Genomic DNA, 20,322 nt, shown 5'->3' on the forward strand with positions numbered 1-20,322 from the left:
ATGGGATTTTAACTGGGATTTTGCAATTAATTTATAGAACAAGTTGGAAAGAACTGACATCTTAAGAATACTGAGTCTTCTTATCCATTACAAAGACTATCTCTCCATTTATACAGATATTTTTAAATTTCATCAGAATTTAATAGTTTTCCTCAGATGACTCCTGTAAGTATTTTTTTTTATTTATACCTAAATATTTCAATTTTTGGTTCTAATGTAAATGATATTGTATTTTTAATTTCAAGTTACAATTGTTCATTGCCACTACATAAGAAACCAATTGACTTCTGAATATTTACCTTGCATCCTACAACTTTCTTATGATTGCTTATTAAGGTTTTTTTGTAGATTCTTTGTGATTTTCTACATAGTCAATCACAACATCTGCAAAGATAGTTTTATTTCTTCCTTCCCAATCTGTGTATCTTTTATTTCATTTTCTTGTCACATTACATTAGCTAGGACTTCCGGGGTGATTTTGAAAAGGAGTGGTGCAAAAAGACATTCTTTTTTTTTTAATATATATTTTTTTTATATTTTTATTTTTGAAAAGATACTTAGAAAACACAAATGTCACATGAAAAATATAAGGGATTCTCATATGCCCCACTCCCCACACCTCCCACATTTTCCCACATTAACAACATCCTTCATTAGTAAGGTACATTCTTTGCAATTGATGAACACATTTTGGAGCATTGCCACCAACTGTGGATTAAAGTTTACCTTGTAGTTTACACTGTCTCCCACAAAATTCTGTAGGCTATGGTAAGATATATATAATCACCTGCGTCTGTCATTGCAATGTTAATCAGGACAATTCTAAAGTCCCAAAAATGCTCCCATATTACACCTGTTTTTTCCCTCTCCTTGCCCTCAGAACTTTCAGTAGCCACTGCTTCTACATCAATGATATAATTCCTTCCATTGCTACAATCACAACAAGTCTATAATAAAATACCAGTAAGTCTACTTTAGTCCATATTTCATTCCCCAATCCTCAGGATTCCATGATGGTGATATCCACTCCACCTCTAAATGAGAGGGCATGGCAATCCCATGGGGCTAATGGATGGGACTCTTGCTTGTAGTTGTAGACTCTCATGGTTCCTTGGTATGGTAGTTGTCCATCATCACCTCCTTGTTAGTTGTCCTAGGTAAGACCAATGAACTGGAGAGTAAGTATTGCAACTCCATTGAGTTCAGGGCTCAGCTGGCATATGGACAGCCCAAAGATTTAAGTCTCTTGGATGTACACATACCAACTCTAGTACAAATTATAGGTTCAAATAGAAGGACAGAAGAGCCATGTGTAGGGAAACTACAACTGAGTCCAACTCTGTCACACTGGGGAGCATAAATTCCAAAGTAAGGCCCACTGGCAAGGCACCAAATTCCTGAGCAATCTTCCCCGATTATAGTGTCTGGATGTCTCTAGAGTCCTCAAGAGCCAGGCTATTTGGTGTAGTATCTACTTTGGCAGTCAATGAGATCCTGCTGATAGTGCATAAGCATAACCTCTGGAATGACCTCTGGACTCACTTTGAAGTCTCTTAACCATATGAACTCATTTGGTTTTACCCTTTACCCCTTCTGGTCAAGGACTCAAAAAAGTCTTGTCTTGCTCCTGATCTTAGGAGGAAAGCATCTAATTTCTTACCATTTAGTATGATGTTAACTGTAGATTATTTGTACATGTTCTTTACCACTTGAGGAAGTTCTGCTCTATATCCAATTTGCAGAGAGTTTTTATAAGAAATGAGTGTTGTATTTTTTCAATGTTCTTTCTGCATCTATTGATATGATCATATGATTTATCTTAGGTAGCTTGTTGATGTGATAGATTTTATTACTTGATTTTCAAAGGTTGAACCATCTATGCACACCTGAAATAAATCCCACTTGGTCATGATGTATGATACTTTTTATACATTTTTTAATTCAATTTGCTAATGTTACTAGAGGATCTTTTTGTCTACATTTATGAGAGTTATAAGTCTGTAGTTTTTCCTTTTTGTAATGTTTTCATTTCTTTTTGGTATTAGGACAATGCCAGCCACAAAAAAACTGAAAAAGCACATTCTGGAAGAGATTGCAGAGAATTGGTATAATTTCTTCCTTATATGTTTGGTAGAATTCCTTGAGGAAATTATCTGGGCCAGGGGCTTCCTGCTTTGATTCAATAGTTTAGCAGATTTTATATTATTCACATTTTCTCTTTCTCCTTGTGAAGGTTTTGGTGATTGTATCTTTCAAGGTGCTTGTCTATTTCATAGGAGTTGTCAAATTTCTGGGCCTAGCTTTGTTGGTTAAGTATCCTTTTAATGACCATGGGATCAGTAGTGATAGAGGCACATTAGTTTCTGATATTAGCAATTTCTGTCTTTTCTCTTTTTTTCTTTGTTTACTTAGGTAGAGGTTATCCAATTTTATTGATTTTTTTCCCAAAGAACCAGCTTTTGGTTTCATTGATTTTTCTCTATTGATTTCTGTTCTAATTTTTATTATTTCTTTCCTTCTGCTTGTTTTTTGTTAATATTGCTCTTCTTTCTCTAATTCCCCCAAAAAGGGCTTAGACTATTGATTTTAGATCATTTTTCTTTCCTAATATATGCAAACATCACAATTAATTTCCCTGTAAGCACTACTTTCAATGCATCTCACAAATTTTGATAGTTGTTTTTCATTTTTATTTAGGTCAAAATAGTTTTCAATTTCTTGAGAAACATATCTTTGACCATGTAATATTTAAAAGTGTGTCATTTAAACTGTAAATATTTTCCTGTTTTCCAGTTCTCTTTCTGTTATTGATTTCTAGTTTAATTCTATTGTGTCTGAAAGCATATTTTGTAAGATTTCTATTCTTTTAAATTTGTTGAGGTATGTTATATGGGGAAGAATATGGCCTATCTTGGTGACTGCTTCATTTGAGCTTAAGAAGAATATATATTATGCTTTTTTGGGGAGGAGTATTCTATAAATCAGGTCCAGTTGATTGATGGTGCTGTTTGACTTAACTATACCCCTACTGATTATCTGCCTCCTGCATCTGTCAATTACTGATCCAGATGTGTTGAATATTCCAATGGTAATACTGGATTTGTCTATTTCTCCTTGCAGTTCTATCAGTTTTTGCCTCAAGTATTTTTTTTTATTAGAGAACTGTGAGTTTACAAAATAATCACGGATAAAATATACAAGATTCCCATGCACCACCCCATCACCATCACCTTGCATTGCAATGTTACCATTGATGATAACACTTTTTTTTTTAATCATACTACTTTTTAACAGGGGTTACCTTTGATACAATTAATGAAAGATTATTAAAATAGTTCCATCATCCATTATTTTCATTGTGTATTTTCCCATATAGCACATTATTATTATTATTATTATTATACACTATTATTATTATTAACCGTAAAATCATGCAATATTTGTCTTTTTGCGTCTGGCTAATTTCACTCAACATAATGTCCTCAGGATTCATCCATGTTGTTGAATGCATCAGGACTTCGTTCCTTTTTATAGGCGAATAATATTACACATTTTGCTTATCCACTCATTGGCTAATGGACACTTGGGTTGCTTCCATCTTTTCGCAATTGTGAATAATACCACTATGAACATCTGTGTGCAAATATCTGTTCAAGTAAACTGCTTTCAGTTTTTCTGGGTATATGACTAGTAATGGTATTGCTAGAGCATATGATACTTCTATACTTAGCTTCCTGAGAAACTGCCAAACTGTTTCCCACAGAACCTATACCATTTTACATTCCGACAAGCAATGAATGAGTGTTCCTATTTCTCCACATCCTCTCCAACACTTGTAGCTTTCTAATTTGTTAATAGTGGTCATTCTAGTGGGTGTGGAATGATATTTCACTGTAGTTTTGATCTGCATTTCCCTAATAGTCATTTGTGTTTCTTCATTAGAGAAATGTCTATTCAAGTCTTTTGCCCATTTAAAAGTGGGTTGTTTGTCTTTTTATGGTTGAGTATTGTAGAATTTCTTTATATATTCTGGATAATAAACCCTCATTTGATATATGGTTTCCAAATATTTGCTCCCATTGAGTAGACTGCCTTTTCACTTCCTTGATAAAGTTCTGTAATACACAAAAGTTTTTAATTTTGAGGCAGTCCTATTTATCAATTTTTCTTCCGTTGCTTGTGTTTGGGTGTCAAGTCTAAGAAATCATTGTCTTATATCACAAGATTTTGAATATGCTTTCCTACATTTTCTTCTAGGAGTTTTATAGTCCTTATTCTTATATTTAAGTCTTTGACCCATTTTGAGTTAACTTCTTTATGTATTGTGAGACGGGGTCCTCCTTCATTCTTTTACATATGGATATCCAGTTCTCCCAGTATCATTTGTTGAAGACTATTCTTTCCCAGTTAAGTGGACCTGGCAGCCTTCTCAAATATCATTTGCCCATAGACGTGAGGGTCTATTTCTGAACTCTCAATTGGTCAATACATCTATCCTTATGCAAGTACTATGCTGTTTAACCACTGTTGCTTTGTAATATGCTTTAAAGTCAGAAGTGTAAATCCTCCAACTTTGTTCTTTTTCAAGATGTTTTTGAGTATGCAAGGCTTAGTCTTCCAAATAAATCTGATAATTGGCTTTTCCATTTCTGCGAAGCATGCTGTTGGAATTTTATTTGGGATTGCATTGAATCTGCAAATCAGTTTGGGTAGAATTGATATCTTAACTATATTTAGTCTTCCAATCCCTGAACACAGGCTGTACTTCAATTTTTTATGGTCGTCTTTGATTTCTTTTAGCAATGTTTTGTACTTTTCTGTGCACAATTCTTTTATATCCCTGGTTAAATTTATTCCTGGGTTTCTGACTCTTTAAAATGCTATTGTAACTGGAATTTTTTATTGATTTTCTCCTCAGATTTCTCATTACTAGTACATAGAAACACTATTGATGTTTGCATGTCAATCTTATGTCCTGCCACTTTGCTGAACACATTTTTTAGCTCTAATAGCTTTGTTGTAGATTTTCAGGACTTTCTATATATAGGATCATATATAGTGAAAGTTTTATGTGTTCCTTTCCAATCTGAAAGCCTTTTATTTTTCTCTTGCATAACTGCTCTGGCTAGAACTTCTAGCACAAAGTTGAATAGCAGTGGCGACAGTGGGCAACCTCGTCTTGTTCCTGATCTTAGAGGGAAAGTTTTCAGTCTTTTACCATGAGTATGATATTAGCTGTGTGTTTTTCATATATGCATGTTATCATGTTCCTATTTTTCTAAGTGTTTTTTTAATCAAGGAAAGATATTTGTAAGAATACTTCATACCTGGTATTTTGTAATTGCTTATGTACTGCATCAAGAGGCATATAATAAAGGATTGTCTCTTTTTCTGTTATATTAAAATTTTTCAATAGATTCAGGTGTTGTCCATCTCAGCTATTGATTATAAAAATTCCCATTAACTTTTTTCACTAAGGGGTTTTAATAGCCAATGATCTTTATTGCCTATGTCCAGTTTCCATTGAGTTTTTGATATGTTGCTATTCTATCATTCATTCTGTATTTATTACCTATAATTCTTTTAAAAAGAACATTCTCTCCACAACTGAATATGGTTATTCTTTGTAGAGTTTGTACACACATTGAAGGATGAATTCTTACCTTTTGCTTACCAGTTTTCAGTACCAACAATTTCCCTAGCATCGTCCAATAGAGATGAGTAATTTTTTTTCCAAAGTATTATTATGAACTCATGGGTTTGAAAATGTTTGCTATGTTTTGATTCTTTACAAGTATCCTATTGGTGCTCCAATTATTCCATTTCTGTCAGGTGGAAGTCAATTCAAGTTGACTTGAGCATATTTAATAAAATCCCAATTATTTTTAATGGCTTTTTGGCTTGCAAGGAAAGGCATTTGATACCTTTACTGTGCTACACTTCAATAAAACCTAGTCCCTTTTATGGGAAATAGTATTTAGGCAGAACAGTCTGGATGTTAAGGGTGATCATTCCTCTAAGTTGGTAAAATTTTCTGGACATTTTCGATGGAAAAACTTAGAAGATACGTAATTTTTTAAGAGAATATGCAACATCTGTTTCATAAAGTTCGCACATATTTCTAATTCAAATTTAAGACTACAGTGCTTTATGTAATATTTATATCCCTTTCCTCTTACACTGAAAATATAAATCTTAATAACATCAAAATAATTAACATAATGCCTTATTTGCTATATCCTAATACATCTAGGAGAACACAAGTTGGTTTATAATGATAATAGTAATAATATTATTAACAATATACTTTATTGAAAAGTTTGAAATTTTGTTGTTGTTCTTTTTTGTCCTTAGGATATATTACACAAGGGATGTACTATCAAATAATTGTGTTTGAAAATCACATGAAATAATGTTTCCCTACGTGGGAAACATTATTTGTATTATTTTGCATTTTATTGTTTAGATTTCATTTTATATGATTATGTACCACATAAACATGATACCAAATTCAAACCTGCAAAATAAAACACATGCAGAGAAGTCTAGCTTCCATCTTCATCCCTTTGGCTCTATTGTTCCCCTCCTCTTAGAGATAAAATTGTTATTAGTGTTAGGTTTATCCTTCAATTGGTCTTTAAATATAAGCTAACATAGATAAATATTTTTTATCTTCCCCTTTCTTAGGCAAAAGGAACATAGGTATACTTCTTTCATTTTACAGTGTCATTTGGAGATCTTTCACAACCTTTTTTGCACTGCATACTTCCCCAATATGCATATATTAGAGTTTATTCTCATATTTTTAGACATTTGGGTTGTTTCCAGCCTTTTAGTATTGTAAATAGTGCTGCAATAAATAGTCTAGTACACAAGTCTTTTCATATTTTTGCAAGTGTATCATTTGGATACATTACTTAAAAGTGGAATGGCAGGGTAAAAGATAAATGTATATATAGTTTTTCTAGATATAGTCAATATCCCTCCATCTGGGTATCTGCCATTTTGCATTCCCACTAATAATGAATAAGAGTTATTTCTTTCTCACAGTCTTGCCATTAATAGGTCAAATTTTGGATTTTTGCCAATCTGATAGGAAAAAAATGGGTACTGAGTGAAACTTTAATTTTCATGATTGTTATTATGTGTGAAGATGATCATCTTTTCTTCTCCTTAACATTTCTAAATCTTTTTCTAAATGGATGTTAATGTTTCTCCTCTCTTTCAAGAATTTCTTTATACGTGGAGTGATAAAAGTCTCAGTTATTCCCCAGCTGGTCACTTAGCTTTTAACTCTCCTTATGGTGCTTTTTTTAAAAGTTCTTCATATTTTATTGGGTGTTCTTTTGGTACAGGAAAGCTGCAGATTTCCTTTATTAGAAAAGTTGCAAGTTAATGGGAAAGTCATGCAGAAAATATAAAGTTTCCATATATTCCCACTAACACAATTTTTCCTCTTATTAACACTCTGCATTACTGTGGAAACTTCGTTACAGCTGATAAAAATATTGTAATTGTACTATTAAACAATAGTCCATGTTTACATTAGACTTCATTCCTTGTGTTATACAGTCCTATGATTTTAAAAAAATTTTTATTCCATTAACATTATATACAAAATAAAATTTCCCTTTCTAAACACATTGAAATCTGCAATTCAGCAGTGTTGGTAATATTCACAATGCTGTGCACCATCACCACCATCCATTTCACCAACACTTTTTTTTTAAAGATTTTTTTTATTTATTTACTTAATTCCTCCCCTCCCCCTGGTTGTCTGTTCTCGGTGTCTATTTGCTGTTTCTTGTTTCTTTGTCCGCTTCTGTTGTCGTCAGCGGCGCACCGGAAGTGTGGGCCGCGCCATTCCTGGGCTGAACTTCTTTCGCACTGGGCGGCTCTCCTTATGGGACACACTCCTTGCGCGTGGGGCTCCCCTACGCGGGGCACACCCCTGTGTAGCACGGCACTTCTTGCGCGCATCAACACTGCGCATGGGCCAGCTCCACACGGGTCAAGGAGGCCCGGGGTTTGAACCGCAGACCTCCCATGTGGTAGACGGAAGCCCTAACCACTGGGCCAAGTCCGTTTCCCCACTTTTTTTTTTTAAAGATTTATTTTTTATTTATTTCTCTCCCCTTCCCTGCCCCACCCCCCATCCTGTTGTCTGCTCTCTGTGTCCATTCGCTGTCTGTTCTTCTGTGTCCGCGTGTATTCTCGTCAGCAGCATCTGGAATCTGTGTCTCGTTTTGTAGTGTCATCTTGCTGCATCAGCTCTCTGTGTGCGCGCCGCCATTCCTGGGCAGGTTGCACTTTTGTCGTGTTAGGCAGCTCTCCTTACAGAGCACACTCCTTGAGCGTGGGGCTCCCCTACACGGGGGACACCCCTGTGTGGAATGATACCCCTTGAGCGCACGAGCACTGTGTGTTGGCCAGCTCATCACATGGGTCAGGAGGCCCTAGGTTTGAACCTTGGACCTCCCTTGTGATAGGCAGATGCCCTATCAGTTGAGCTAAATCCGCTTCCCTACCAACACTTTTATTACATCATCCCAAATAAAAATTCCATAAAAATGGATGATATCCCCGATTCCTTAATCCTACCCCAACCTCTGGTAACCTATATTCTAGTTTCTGACTCTATGAATTTCCTTATTCTAAACATATAATACCACTGAGATCATACAATATATGTCCTTTACTGTCTGGCTTATTTCATTCAACATGATGTCTTCAAGGGTCATCCACATTGTAGCAGGTATCAGAACATCATTCCTTCTTATGGCTGAATAATATTTCATTAAATATAATACTGCATTTTGTTTATCCATTCATCTGTCAATGGACACTTGGGCGGCTTCCATCTTTTTCCAATTGTTAGTAAATCTGCCATGAATATTGGTGTGCAAATATTGCTTCTACTGCCTCCTTTCAAGTCTTCTGAGCATAGTTTGAGAAGCGGGATTGCCAGGTAATATGGTAATTCTATACTTAACTTTTTGAGGAATCACCAAACTTCTACATTTTGCAGTCCCACATACAATGAACAAGTGTTCCTATTTTGCCACATCCTATCCTATACTTGCAAATTTCCCTTTTTTTAATTGTAGCCATTCAAGTGGGTGTCAAATGGTCTCTTATGGTTTTGATTTGCATATTTATATCAGCTAATTATGGTGAGCAAATTTTCATGTGCTCTTTGACCATTTGTAAATCTTTGGAGAAATGTCTATTCAAGTCTTTTGCCCATTTTTAAATTGTGTTTGTCTTTTCGCTGTTGAGTTATAGGATTTCTTTATGTTCTGGATATTAAACCTTTATTGTATATGTGGTTTCCAAATACTTTGTCCTGTTTTATAGAGTGTTCTTTGACTTTCATGATAAAGGCCTTTGATGCACAAAAGTTTTTAATTTCATGAAGCCCTATTCATTGATTTTTCTTTTGTTGCTTGTGTTTTTGGTGTAAAGTCTAAAAAGTCATTTCCTACACAAGGTACTAAAGATGCTTTCCTATGTTTTCTCTAGGATTTTTATAGTTTTGATTCTTATATTTAGATATTTAATCCATTTTTAATTAATAGGGGTATATAGTGTGAACTAAGGGCTCATTTTCATTCATTTGCAAATGGAGATCCAGTTTTCCCAGCACCAGTTGTTGAAGAGACTATTCTTTCCCAATGGAGTAGACTTGAAACCCTTGTCAAAATCAACTAGCCATGGTTGTGAGGGTTTATTTCTGAACCCTCAATTTGATTCCATTGTTGTATGTGTCGGCCCATGTACTAGTACCATCCTGTTTTGATTACTCTAGATTTGTACAGTAATAAGTTTTAAATTCAGGACATAAGTCTTCCAACTTCATTCTTCTTTTTCAAGAACTCCTTAACATCCATATAAATGCAATGATTGGCTTTTCTATTTCTGCATAGAAGATTGTTGGAATTTTGACTGGGATTTTATGGAATTTGAAAATTGCCTTGGGTAGAATTGCAATCTTAACTATATTTAGTCCCCCAATCCATGAACATCGACTGTCCTTCCATTCATTTATTTCTTCTTTGATTTCTTTCAGCAATGTTTTGTAGATTTCTGTATAAATTTACACCCTTGGTTAAATTTATTCCTAGATATTTGATCCTTTTAGTTGCTAGCATAAATGGAATATTTTTTATTGGTATTCTCTTCAGATTGTTCATTAATAGTGTATAAAAACACTACACATTTTTTAATATTGATCTTGTATCCTGCCACTTTGCAAAATTTTTATTATCTTTAGTAGCTTTCTTGTGGATTACTTAGAATTTTCTTTATGTAGGGCCATGTCATCTGCAAATAGGAAAAGTTTTGTTTCTTCCTTACCAATTTGGGTGGCTTTTATTTATTTTTTTGCCTAATTTCTCTAGCTAGAACTTCCCTTACAATGTTGAATAATAGTGGTGACAGTGGGCATCCTTGTCTAGCTCCTGCTCTCAGAGGAAAAGATTTCAATCTTTCACCATCGAGTTTGACATTAGCTTTGGGTTTTCCATATAAGTGTTTCATTGTGTTAAGGAAGTTCTCTTCTATTCTTATTTTTCTAAGTGTTTTTATCAAGAAAGGATCCTGTATTTGGTCAGGTGCCTTTTCTGCATCAGTTGAGATGTTCACATGGTTTTGTTTTGTATTTTAAAGATTTATTTATTTATTTCTCTCCCTTCCCCCCTGCCCTGGTTGTCTGTTCTCTGTGTCTATTTGCTGCGTCTTCTTCTTTGTCTGCTTCTGTTGTTGTCAGCAGCACAGGAATCTGTGTTTCTTTTTGTTGTATCATCTTGCTGTGTCAGTTCTCCATGTGTGCAGCACCATTCCTGGGCAGGCTGCGCTTTCTTTTGCACTGGGCGACTCTCCTTACGGGGAGCACTCCTTGCACGTGGGGCTCCCCTACATGGGGGACATCCCTGCAGGGCACGGCACTCCTTGTGCGCATCAGCACTGCATATGGGCCAGCTCTACAGGGATCAAGGAGGCCCGGGGTTTAAACCGCGGACCTCCCATGTGGTAGACAGATGCCCTAACCACTGGGCCAAGTCCGCCACCATTCACATGGTTTTAACCTTCATTCTATTAATGTGGTTTGCTACATTAGTTGATTTTCTTACGTTGAACCACCCTTTTATAAGTGAGATAAATCCTACTTGGTCATTGTGTATAATTCTTTTAGTGTGCTCTGTTGGATTCTGTTTAGTAGTAATTTGTTAGGATTTTGCACCTATGTTCATAACAGATATTTGTTTGTAATTTTTTTTTCAACTTTCGGTTTTGCTAATTTTATTTTTTTATTCTCTATTCCATTTGTCTCTAGTCCTTGTTATTTCATTCCTTCTTGTACATTTTATATCACAAACCATGTATTTATCATTATTTTCATGCATTTTAGAACCAGGAAGATGTAAAAAGGGGAATTATATACCCAAAATAAAAGAGTACTATAATTTATAATTATCTATTTGATTATCTTTAAAACAAACCTTTATTTCTATATGCTGCTTCAATACACTATCTAGAGGCCTTTCCTATTAATCTGAAAAACTCCCTTTAGCATTGTTTGTAGGGCAAGTCTAGTGATGACAAATTCCCTCAGCATTCATTTATCTGGGAATGTCTTAATGTCCTCCTCACTGTTGAAAGACAGTCTCTCTGGATATAAAATTATTGGTTGGCAGTTGTTTTCTTTTAGCACTTTAAGTATTTTGTCCCACTGTCTTCTTACCTCCATGGTTTCTGTTGAGAAACTAGCATTTACTTTTATTGGGACTTCCTGGTACATATCATATTGCTTTTCTCTTTCAACTTTCAAGACTCCCTCTTTTTTTTGTCATTTGATGGTTTGACTACTGTGTCTGGAGTGGTTCTCTTTGTGTTATCCTGTTTGGGGTTTGTTGGGTTTTGTGAATGTGTATAATCATGTCTTTCCATACTTTTGAAAGTTTTCTGCCATTACTTGTTTAAATATTCCCTCTGCCTCTTTATTTTTTTCTTCTTCTGAGATTCCCATAATGCATTTATTTGTATGTGTGATGGTGTCCCTCAGGTCTTTTACATTCTGTTAGCTTTTTAAAATTCTGTTTCCTTTCTGCTCCTCAGCCTGAACTATTTCTATTGTCTTGACTTTGAGTTCATTCTTCTGTCATCTCCAATCTGATGCTGAAACCTCTAGGGAATTTTTCATTTCCGTTATTATGGTCTTCAATTCCAATTTTTGTTTGTTTGTTCCTTCTTAGAATTTCTCTTTATTCATATTCTCCTATTGTTCATGTATCATTTTCCTGATATCCTTGAGTTCTTTGCCTTTGTTTTCCTTTACCTCCTTCCACATATTGAGGATTATTTTCTTAAGTCTGTCTAGTCTTCCCAAAGTTTGGTCTTCGTTGTTGATGGTTTCTAGATTTTTATCCTCTTCCTTCACATAGGCCATCATTTCCTGTTTCTTTGTTTATCTCATAATCTTATGTTGCACACTGTATATTTTAATATTTCAAATGTTAACTCTAGTACTTAATTCCTGAGCTGTCTGTTCTTTAAGTTTGTACCCAGTTAGTGATATGTCAGATATTTCCTGGAGTGCCAGGAGGTATCAAAACAAACAAACTAGGGAGCAGATAAAGCTCAGGTGGTTGAGTGCCTGTTTCCCAGGTACAAAGTCCCAGGTTTAATCCTAAGTACCTCATAAAAATAAACAAACAAATAAAAAAACTAACTTATTGGAGAGCAGATGTAGCTCACTGATTGAGCACCTTCTCTCCATGTGTGAGGTCCTGCGTTCAATCCCCAGTACTTCCTAAAAACAAAAACAAAAACAAGAAACCAAGGGGGAAACATCTTTCACAGACTTTTCAAATTAACTCTTTGCTGGTTTGGCGTCTCCTTCAGAGTTTGTCCCTCCTACCAAGAAGATCAGATGACGACAAATATCTCTGTCTATTCTGAAACTCTACCTTTTCCTGGGGCTTGTGTTTGCTCATGGTCTTAGGAATATTCCCATTTATAGGAATTTAAAATCCCCCTCTACACTCCATGAAATAGACTTTCTCCCTGATGTGGGTGCTATATTTTATTATTTAAAGCAGGCAATCCTTGCCCCAGGCCATTTTGACTTATTTCTTAAACTAGTTTAGCTGTCTTCAAACTGTCTGCAGGGTGAGTTCTTGGAGGTCCAGCCTGAGAGGGCGTCCCAGTTGAGTCTTTCAGACTGTCACCCAGTAGACTGGCACTGACACACAGTCACCCCCGCATATGCACATGAGTTACCTGCTCCTTCCAGAACAGGGCCAGGGAGCCACAAAGGAAGTACAGGCTGGCTCTGCACTGTACTGGGGAGGGTTTGGAGAGGGACAATCAAGGGTACCAGGAGCTTCTGGTACCACGTTTAAAGCTGTGTTTCCTTGATTCAGCGTTCACTGTTACTACAACCCTGCAACTTTTCTGGAGTTTTGAGGAAGATGGTTCCACAGTTTTTCCTAGTTGTGCAAAGACTCTGTTGGTAGACAGTTCTCTGGGGCATCTTATTCTGCTGTTTTGGTCAGGCAGAAGGACCTTATTGTGGCTTTTGCCATGTAAAAGCTGCTTCTGGATTTTGAGTCATAATTAGGAAAATATTCTATACTCCTAGTCTATAGAGGAATTTACCCATGGTTTTTCTAATAGGTATAAGATTTCAGTTTTCATATTGAAGTCTCTAATACATTTGGAGATTATGTTCTGCCAAGTAAAGAGATAAATCCCATTTTGTCTCTTCCTAAACAGCTATTTTGTTATCCAACACTGTTTATTGAAATGTCCACCTTACTCTTCCTTTTTTTCTTCCTCTCCCCTTCTCTTCATTTTTTTCCCCCTTCATTTCCTGAAAAAATTCAGTATTAAAGATGCTGACTAGAATGTCCATAAGTGAGGGTGACCTGGCACAGTTAGTCAGGGGCTGAGCAGAGTGAGGAGGTTATACCCATGGAGAAAGGCACTGCACATGCTGTTAGAGCCCAGGCAGGGACAGGAGGGTGTCTGTGTGTGTGTGTGTGTGTGTGTGTTGGAGAAGGGGCAGATGACCCATTTTTGGAAGTCAGAACCTGACAAAGAGAAACATCTACATGTGTGAGATCCAAGAAGAATAAGGAAAGCAAATTCACAGAAGATTGGCCTGCTACAAGTTATCAGAGCCCAAAAAGGCAGAGGAGGATATCCACAGTTGGGGGAACCCCAGCACAGAGTGTCAGAGCACAAGCAGGGAAGGAAGGCATTTACATGGAAGAGGTGGCGGCAGTTATGGGAGATTGTGTATTACAGAGGAATTGGTTAAACAGGTACACATATGAAGGATTTGGGGAGCTGAATTTCTCATTGTTGGAGAAAGGAGTTACAACACAGGGAGAAATCTAAAATGGACCTTCTGTACTGAAAACTAAAAAACATTACAGGGTGAAATTAAAGACTGGTGGTGTAGAGTTGTGTGTGCCCCAGAAAAAACATGTTCTTAACTTAGTGTATAGAAAATTCAGTATTATTAAGATTTGCATGCTTCTCAAAATGTTTAATAGACTCGATACCATGCTGTTGAAAGAATCCCAGTAGATATTCTGGTAGAAACTAGCAATTTGATTTTAAAATTTATAAGGAAATTTAAATGTTCTAGAAACCCAAATGATCTTGAAAATGAAGAAGGAAGTTAGAAGGTTTCAGTGATCTGATTTTAAATATTACTGTGAAATGATAATAATCACTATGTTATTGACCTAAGGATAGAATAAATGGTTATTGGATGGTTACTACAGTGTCATCTGTGAGTGGCATTTCCATTGAAGGAGGAAAGATTGGATTCTTCAACACATAGGGTTGAGAAACTCAGCTAATCATTTGAAAAAAACTACATTAGAACTCTACATCACATATTGCAATAAATAAAAATTCCTTGTGGATAAAAAATGACTAAAACAGAAAGGTCAAAATTATCAGGATAAATAGGTGAATACTCATATAATGATGTAGTGGGTGATCCTTTCTAAGCCCAATGCCATGGGAAGAACCCATCACTGTAAATACTGATGGATTCAATTACTGAAATGTTGAAAACTTCAATGCAACAAAATGCCATGAACATCATTCAAGGCAAACCACTAACAGAAATATTTTCCAAATATGACAAACTGACAACTAGTAAAACTTCTGATGACACTCAGTCTTTGACATGATGTAGAGCAGAAACATACCTGACTACTAGGAGAAAAACTGGACCTTTTTCAGTTAGCAATCTGGGAATATATATGAAAATCTTTTAAATGCCTTTAAAACCACTGCTAATATTTTAGTCTGTGGAAATTTTTAGAGAGCTATGAATGATTTAGCTGTGAAATTTTTATCACAATGTTGTTATTAAGAGTGGAAATTTGAAGGCACATAAATGTTCATAATAGGTGATTAATTAAATAAATGTTGGTGTAAAATGAAACTTCATTTTGTTATCAATCAGGCTGTGAGCAAAATTTTGTGGTTATAGAAATTCTCCCAGGGTATAATAAATGGGACACACAGGTTATAAAACCTTACAGAGACAGATACACAGAGACAAATCTCTAAGTTATAAATGTAGTTATAGGTGTGTGAAGGGATTCTTGGTGTTTTTGTATTTTGCGTTTTTAATTACCTGTACTTTTCTAATTTTTATGCAGTGACTATGAAAGTTTTCGTCATAAACTGTATTATGCCAATCATGAATAATATTACACCAGCATAATAACAATGATTATCTGTGAAAAGACTGCGGAGCTTTTATTTGGTATGCTTTTCTGTGTTTCCTTTAATGAACAGATAAAACTTTTGTAATCTGAAAATAAACAAATGTTATTTTTTGAAAGACAGCACAGAAATTCTCTCTGTTGCCCTCATAATAGAGTCCAAAAGTTATTAGAAGATATATAAGCTCCTTCAGAATTTGGCCCTTGCTCACCTCAAGCTAGGATCTTGCCATCTGCTCTACTGCAGTCCAAAGCTAACCTGAACTACTTTCAGTTCCCTGAAAAGAACAGTGCTCACTCCCCTTTGGGAATTTGCTCCTACCCACACCCCTCTCCCTGACTTCTCACAATTCCTTTTTCAGGAACAGCCCCCCACCTCCACCCTTCACTAGGGGACTTGTGCATACCTACATCGTCGCCTTTATCACATGCTGTTCTCTTTTCTGTCTACATGTCTTTCTCACTCGCTATACTCTAAGGCCCTACAGGACAGCAGCTACTGAATAATTAGCAGTAAGTGCTATCGAAGTTGTTTGAACTAGGAAGAGAAAGAATGGCACCAGTCTCCCACGCGGCCACACATTGCCTTGTGAATCTCAGTTATTTAACCCACCGAATCCTAACCTGGACGTCCCAAGGTAGGCAAAACTATCCCCCTTTTCCAGATAAAGAGACTAAAACCCTAAGAATTTGGTAATTTGGATCATTTTCAGCAGCCCCCAAAACATAATAAGCGCTAATGATCATGACTTGAAATAGCAAGCATTGTCTACTGTCATTTCTCCAAAGGTGAAACTCAGTGAAGAACTGAGCTACTTGCTTTTTTTTAACAAAAGCACCTTGCTATGAAGATGAGCTTGGGAGTGTAAATAGTGCCCAGCTGTTTATTTTCCTTTTTCCTTTTTGTTCTGATTTATTTCAGACAGCTACATCCAGTGACTGAATTCATCTGCATTGAAACCGCTTGAGAATTTTTATGGGTTGAACCAAAAGAGAATAATGAAGTGAACCCTTCTAGGCAGAAGCAAGAGTGAAAGATGATTTCTCCACATTACTTGTCCTTTATAGAAGAAGCCATGATGAGTTTCTAGAAAATGCATTATTGATGTGATGTAATAAGGAAGGCTTTCTTTTTCTTTTTAAATAATAACTTATTTTATATTAACTGTGCTATGAAACATTGCCACTAAAGGTTGTTTTTCAGCACAAGTGAATTGTATTTGATTTCAAACCGTGACTTTTTCATCTATTTCAATAGCTCTCGTGTTTTGTCAATGAGGTTTTATTCATGTTATTATTCATTTTCTAGTTCGGCCTGGATTCAGGATATTTTTCTTTCCTCAGTCACACCCTTTTTATTCTGTTTCCAAGCAATTCTTGGTTAATTCATGCTTATTTCCATATTTCATTTCCTTTTATAAAAATAACATTATTTAATTGTGCTACAATTGAGAAAATAGATATATGTTTGCAAATAATTAAATGTTTTGTTTTTCAAAGCGGTCATTTCTTACTTGCTGTATTGCAAAAGATTAAAATCTGCAGCCTAGTTCTCTTATTGTATATGCAAATTCCAATTGCATGCAAAGTTGTTATCAGAATACCAGGGCAAATAAACTCAAAATCCCAGTAAAGGAATTGCAATTAGAATGCCAGTTTAGAGGAAAAAAGTTATTTTGAATTTCAATATAAAATTTATGAATCCAAATTACACAAACATTATTAATGGTCTTCCTCAAATGCATTTGATGATGATTTCTTTGTTGTCTGTTGAGGCTTTGCTTGACACTAGCACATAAATTCATACTTAGCAACTGAACACCTTTTTTATGCCAAGCACTATGCTAGAAACAACCCCTATTCTCCTGGAGCTTGTGGTCCAGAAGGAAGACAGACACAACTGTAGTCATGAACGCGTAATTACAAACTGAGATGGATGTTCTAAAGCAAAGGAGCACTGTTCCTGGATAAATGCCCCAGGATTGTGCTCTGGACTATGGGATCAGGAAGGCTTCTCTGGGGCAGGAGGGTCAAACTGAGACCTACAGGATGAAATAGCCTCAACAGGCCCTGCCCTCCTGCACCTCCACCCACACTTCACTCGCCACAATCCACCACCATCTCCAGACCTTTCAACTGTGGGTTCTTGCAAGTCTGTGACATCTCTGCCCTTCCTATGACCCTACTGTCCCTACTAAATGCTGAAGGCCTTCCTAGGCCTAATCTGGCCTGCGTTTTAAAATTCAGGGCTGTGTCAGTTAGAAAGTCTTCTGCTTCTACGGCTGATGCCATAGTACATCCCATTTTCAGATTTGAAATAAGAGGTTTCATCTTGTAGGTGGCTGTCCCCCTACCAGTGCTTCCTTAAGAGCGTGTGGCCCAAAGTGCTCCAATATCCACCCCCAGGGGAGGGTGAGGGACAAGCACTAGTGCGAAACCCTCAGACCTGTGGCAACACCTGGTGATTTCTCAGTGGACAGGGGCTTTGGCAGCAGTTCCCAGGATGAAGAGGCCCAGTTTATTCGTTGCTCACAAACAAATTCCCTCATCATGCCTGCCTGAGGGTACCAGAGCTGCTATGACAAATACCACACAATGGGTTGGCTCAAACAACAAACATGTATTGCCTCATGGCTTTGAAACCTACAAGTTCAGCATCAAGGTCTCAGCAGGCCACACTTTCCCCTGAAGTCTGCAGTGCTCTGGTGCCGGCTTGCCACAGTCCTTAAGCTTCCCTGGCTTTGCATCGAAGTGGGATCTTAGAAAATCCCATTCACAAATAAGTCCACACCTTAACTGATGATTCATCTAAAAAGGGCCCCTTTGTCCAAATGGGTTCACACCCGCAGGAACACAGAGTAAGGTTAGGAACATGTCTTTTGTGGGGTACGTAATTCAATCTACCATAATACCCCTACGCATATAAACGCACACACACAACTCACATGAAATGAGGACACTTAATTAGAAACATTAGGAAAAGCATGCTAAAGCAAACTACTTGTGGGTCTAGGAAAACGTAAAGCCTGGGGAGAGACTGAATGAGTAGAATGAAAATCAATTGACATGGTCAAGGTAAACGCTATACTTGAGAATGTCTAAGTGGATTCAAGGTTTGGCGAATTTATGTTCTGCGCTTGGTGAACTCACATGGGGTAAGTATCATCTAACAGAATGACAGAAAAATGCAACTCAGAAAACAAGCCAGGGCCCCTTGGCTTCTAAGTGGCAGAGCCTAAATTCAGATTGACTAATTCAGAGCTCTTTCACATCATTCTTTTCAGAGAAAAATGTTAAAATTTCTAAAGTATAAAGAAAAATCCAAAGCTCATCCTGTGATTGCAGGAAAGTCTCATAGAGAGGATCCAGGGGAGAAAATCAAAGGTCCTATTAAAGGTTTGATTACAGGAGCAGACAGACCAAGCCATCTTTCTTCCAGGAGAACCAGGTTAAAAAATATTTTAATTTATCTATTAAGATTATTTTTTATCCAGTTCTCCGTGTTATAATCTCTGATCTCTCCAGATGGACAGTGATAACTTCATTTTATTTCCTCAAAGATACCCTTGTAGTCTGATCCTTCACTCTCCTATTTTATAATTTTTATTCTGATTCACATAGCAACGTGATTGAAAACTCCTGAGCTAGATATTTATTAAATATTCATTTATTATCCTGATTTCTGTTTCCTAGATGTACCCTGTGATTAATACTATATTATTAACTAGTATTTGGTGATGGATGGGGTAACTGGAGTAGGAAAGAAACATGTGTAAATATTCACTAGCTTCCAAGCAATTGGCACAATAGAGAAAGAGCATTTCATCCTCACCACAACCCCATAAGGTCTATATGATTATCACTATTTTATATATGGCTCAGCAGAGACTCAGAATCAGAGTATCTAGCTCACGTAACCCATGCGGCATTTCACATGAAGTCATTGCATTGTAATATCTAAATCTCCTATAATGTGGGGAGGGTGGTGATGTTACTCAGAAGTGCCACAAAATCAGGGAATTCTTTTCGAGTCTGGAGTTAATCTCCCCATGCTCATCACCAAGCATATACACCAATGAGCCAGCAAGGAGAAAGCAGCTGCTGGGGTGAACCAGCACCAGAGAAGGGGGGCAGGTTACCCTGTAGCATGATGAGACATTCTTTAGGCTAGCAAGTGATAGCTATGTACTATAAAAACGATAATTAGGCAAGAAGAGGCTATTCCTCCAGAAGGAGGGATACGACCAGTGAGATTCAGAAAGAAATGAAATCAGACTCCACCAGAACTAGATTAGGTTGGTACCAGTCACACAGTGAGCATCTGGACATTAATATCCAAAACTCTTGTACACCCTTTAGGGCTAATCGAATAAATTTACGTAGTTCTCATTATAAAGGCAGACACTTTCTAACTGCAAAATCTTCATAAGATCCTAAATCAATGTATTCCATGCAGGTATTGTTTTATATCTCCCAAGGGGTACTCAAATAACTAAAGATATCACCAGATGGCCACTGAAGACAGGTCCTTGATTTGCTGACTGTGATGATTAGGTAGGGCACTGTG

This window comes from Dasypus novemcinctus, chromosome 5 (genome assembly GCF_030445035.2).
Source record: "Dasypus novemcinctus isolate mDasNov1 chromosome 5, mDasNov1.1.hap2, whole genome shotgun sequence".
Classification (NCBI taxonomy): Eukaryota; Metazoa; Chordata; class Mammalia; order Cingulata; family Dasypodidae; genus Dasypus; species Dasypus novemcinctus.